The sequence below is a fragment of the Amblyraja radiata genome, chromosome 6, assembly GCF_010909765.2.
Source record: "Amblyraja radiata isolate CabotCenter1 chromosome 6, sAmbRad1.1.pri, whole genome shotgun sequence".
NCBI lineage: Eukaryota > Metazoa > Chordata > Chondrichthyes > Rajiformes > Rajidae > Amblyraja > Amblyraja radiata.
In genome coordinates this window covers 59,459,218-59,463,263 of record NC_045961.1, presented here as the reverse complement: position 1 = coordinate 59,463,263, position 4,046 = coordinate 59,459,218, and the positions used below count along the sequence as shown (strand labels likewise).

At 44.0% G+C, this 4,046-nt stretch overlaps 1 pseudogene; it reads left to right on the top strand.

Annotated features, from left to right (window-relative positions):
- Positions 1 to 3,659: 3,659 nt before the first annotated feature.
- On the top strand, positions 3,660 to 3,768 carry LOC116974755 (annotated as a pseudogene).
- The last annotated feature ends 278 nt before the right edge of the window (positions 3,769 to 4,046 follow it).

Below are 4,046 nucleotides of genomic sequence, written 5' to 3'. Positions count from 1 at the left end.
AGCAAAGACTAGGGTTTCTTATAGATAATAGGATTGACATGCAGACAAGATGTTAAACTGCCTGTTTTCTCAGCTGGACATAAAGCATCCAATTGCGCAGAGCAGCGGAATTCTTCTTCTCATCCTCGTAGAAATTATTCCTGAACCAACATTACTAAAAAAGACACATATTTTGATCATTGGCTCATTGGTGTCTGAGGGACCATGCTGTGTGTACAATTTATCTGCCATCTTTTCCATATTACAGCAATGAGTATACTTCTAAATCACTTAATTGGCTGTCAAATGGTTTGAGACATCCTAATTGATCAATGCCACTATGGAATTGAAGGCTTTTTTAATTTCATGTTCCATATCCATATTTAAGTCATTGTTGAAATTAAGACTACCTAATGATGTATCACATCATGTGGTTTGCTGATATTTATTGGTTCAAACTATAGAGAACTCCCTATCTCAGATGATCAGGAATGCTGAAACCCATCTGAGTTTACTGTCTCCTCCACTACAGTTGCTGTTAAATGAGCGGAAGGCTATCTCCAGATCTCTTTACCTCCTTGATGTTCTGTGCCCTCCTTCAGCAACAGGGGAGAGAACTGAATTGTCAACTGAACTCTATCTGCTGTTTTACCACTATGACTCCCTGAAATGAGTCCAAATGAACCAAGCAGTATAGATAGAAAATGAAATTGATGTTAATTCTGAACCTTTTAAATCAATCAACAAAATTATTTCCATAATTAAAATGATATGAATATGATTAAATAGGTAGTCTTTTATCCACGTGGAAAGCTGTTCTTTTAGAAAGAAATGTAACAGAAAATAAATTCACCAGTGATCACTACATCTAAATGTATGTAGGAATATCAGTCAGTGATATGAATTATCTTTGCAACTTTTTGAAGAAGACAGTGCCACTAAATGTTGAAAAATCATTTACATCCTGCAGACCACATTATTCACAACCCTTCCTTACCTTTTTAAATCATTATTGTTCTTAAGGTCTGATCGGGGGGAGTTCCCCCCGCCACGGGTACCATGTAATCCCGTGCAACCTGCACCATGGTCGAATAGTCGGCGACTAAACCGTCTCCCCCACCTGGTTTACCAGGTGAGGAGGGGGCTGTGGACCCCCAGCAGGACCAAAAACAAGACCTGTCAAAGGGCGGATGAGCTTCTACTGAGCCAACAGCCATCCACACTTCAGTAGAAGTTGCGATCACTGTCGTACATAGCATTGTAAAGAATTATGATAAAGCACACACACCAAAATCCTATACTTCCAGCGACGGAGGTCCGCAGGAACTGGAGGACAGAGATGTGTGGTGCGTCCGTCACCATTCCCGTTGGAAACCAGCACCACTATGTCCCTAATGGAAAAATACTTTAAATAATACTCGGACACGGGAGCAAACTAACAAGCTACTTTATTTCAGGACGCCACCCGGCGTCTCTCTCGCGCATGCGTCAATTGCGCAAGACCTTAAATATGTTAATCATATTTCATGCCCAACACTCCTCCCCCTTTACTTGGAGGCAGGTAACACAATTTCACCGTCACGGTATATGCTCTTTAAATATAATTGACTAGTACAGTTCCAAAATTGTAGTTTTAAAGTAATCTTACAATACATCCTATTTTACTTCGGAGTCACGTGAGTGACTACATGAAGAACCCGCCACTACGCACGTGTGTCATTATCGCTACACGCATTGTGAACAAGTCATTACGAGGGGAGGACGTTCCTCCCAAACGGCAGGGTTGAACCTGCAACAAGTAAGGTAGGAGAACTTAGTTTCTTGACTTACCTTTTTTACAGGCAGGCTGATGAAAACTGGCTGGGGAGAGTCTGCAGAACTGCAGGCAGCCAGCAACGGCCGGGGGCACCACTATCTCCCTTAAACGGGAGCCGGAGCCGACCTCAGCTCCAGCAGGACGCCGACAGCGGTGGAGCATTCTGGAGCCGTCATTCCGACGGCTCGGACAACAGCCCCACGGACCTATACTACATGGGTCCGAGGGGCTGGAAGGTGCTGGGGTTTTCCACAGCACTAAAAATAGCGGCAAGCGGTCAGTGCCCGAGAGCACTGAGTACGCGTTGGAGCCGCTGGGCCTGGGTCGCGAGCGGCCAGCTCCCCGAGAGGACTGCACCGCGTTGGAGCACCGCAGTCCCAAGGAGAAGGAGCGGCACAGTGCGGGAAGCACTGCACCGCGTTAAAACTGCCATACCTGCGGGTTGCGAGCGGCCAGCTCCCCGAGGGACTGAACCGCGTTGGAGCACCGCAGGTTAACGGCAGTACGGGCGGCTCAGTGCTGTGAGCACTGCACCGCGCTTTGGAGCACCGTAGGCCAACGGGGATACCGGCGGCACAGTGGCCGTGTACACTTCACCGCATTGGCACTGCGGGGCCTGCACCTGCGAGAACATACCGTTTTGCAGCGATGCAGGTCCAAGAAGAAATCCTCCAGTGGGTAAGTCCCATAGCAGCACCTTATACAGGGCTGTATTTCACTTCTACTGTTACAGGGAAGTGTTTGAGGGAAAGACAGACTCAGGGAGAAGGAAGCAGCACCTTTTCTATAGGGCTATAATCATGCTTCTCTCTCCCCAGTAGACTCTTCTGTCAGAAGAGTGCTGGGGTCAAGTCTAGGGCAAACCCTGGACAGGTAAACAGATGTAAGAGCTGTAACAATAAGGTGATGCCTTTTCTAAGTCACAAAGTACATAGAGTGCATTATTGGTCCTTTCCTGATAGAAATACAGGAATACTTATGTTGTGACTGAAGGATTTAGCAGTCCAAATTTTTTTTTACAAATTCCATTCCCATCTGGGACGTCACACGGGACTGTCTGTCTATGTTTCAGGGGGAACAACAGTACAGCTGTGAGTAAAGCTAACTGGGAAAGATCTACAAACCAGGTTAGAAGCCAGCATAGACCATATGTTTTCTATTTACTGCAGGGGCAAACATTAGCTGACACCATAGCTGTCACTTGCCACCGGGGATTGTAAATCCCTGAATGTACTAATCAATTTATGCATCTGGTTACATCCAACCGGGATTGACGCGGGCCTGTGTAAACCCGAAACCTCCTAGCAAAATCTTTTTATTTGGGGGTGACCTATCTAGAAGGTCAAGGAGTTGGACAATGAAGCCAAACTGGAGCTCATCTAAACGACCAAACATCATCCTCAAAGGTATCGCCCCTATGCTGGAAGATGTGTACACCCACAACACACGGCCTCGGGGATCCAGAAGAAAACAGTAAAACCAGAAGGAAGCAAGGAGGTTGGTGCGAGAAGACATCGAATAAATAACTTTTTGACACATATCTTAAACAGTATCCGGGGATACACAATAGAATTTTACAACACATAATCTTCTAGTCGAGCTGATATATCGAGAGAGGAATTTGGAGAACACCAAATGGATATTGGGCTATAGTATTTGCTGATGTTTCTACACGATATGGAACACCAGATGCCGATCTACTCGTATCCAGACATAATCACCAATTACCAAATATGTCATATGGGATACAGACACTGGACATCAGCAACAGATGGGGTTTTAGCTGCATTGCAAGGGAAGAATTATTATCTACGCATTCCCTTCCTAACAAAATAGGATATGGGGCTTGACGCATCAATCATAGATCAGATCTCGGCTTTTTGGCTAAGATCAAGTATAATATCTGTTCTTATCAGTTTAAATGTCTGATATGTCCCTTATCTAGGGACCATATATTATAAAATTAAATAAATAAATAAAAAAGATGGGAATAAAAAAAATAAATTAAAAAAAGTGAAAAATAAATAAAACGATATATTCGTTTTAAGAACAGAAACCTTTTCTATTGTTAAGTATATTCGTTTTAAGAACGAAAATGGCAAGCATTGATTCAAAGGATGCTTACAATTTCAGTACCCATAACAGGTGACCACGGACGTTATTTTTATCTAATTGGATGGCTCAGCTCTAGCAGTATAGAGCACCACCTAATGTGTTTACATTAGCACCTAGGTTATTTACAAAATATGAA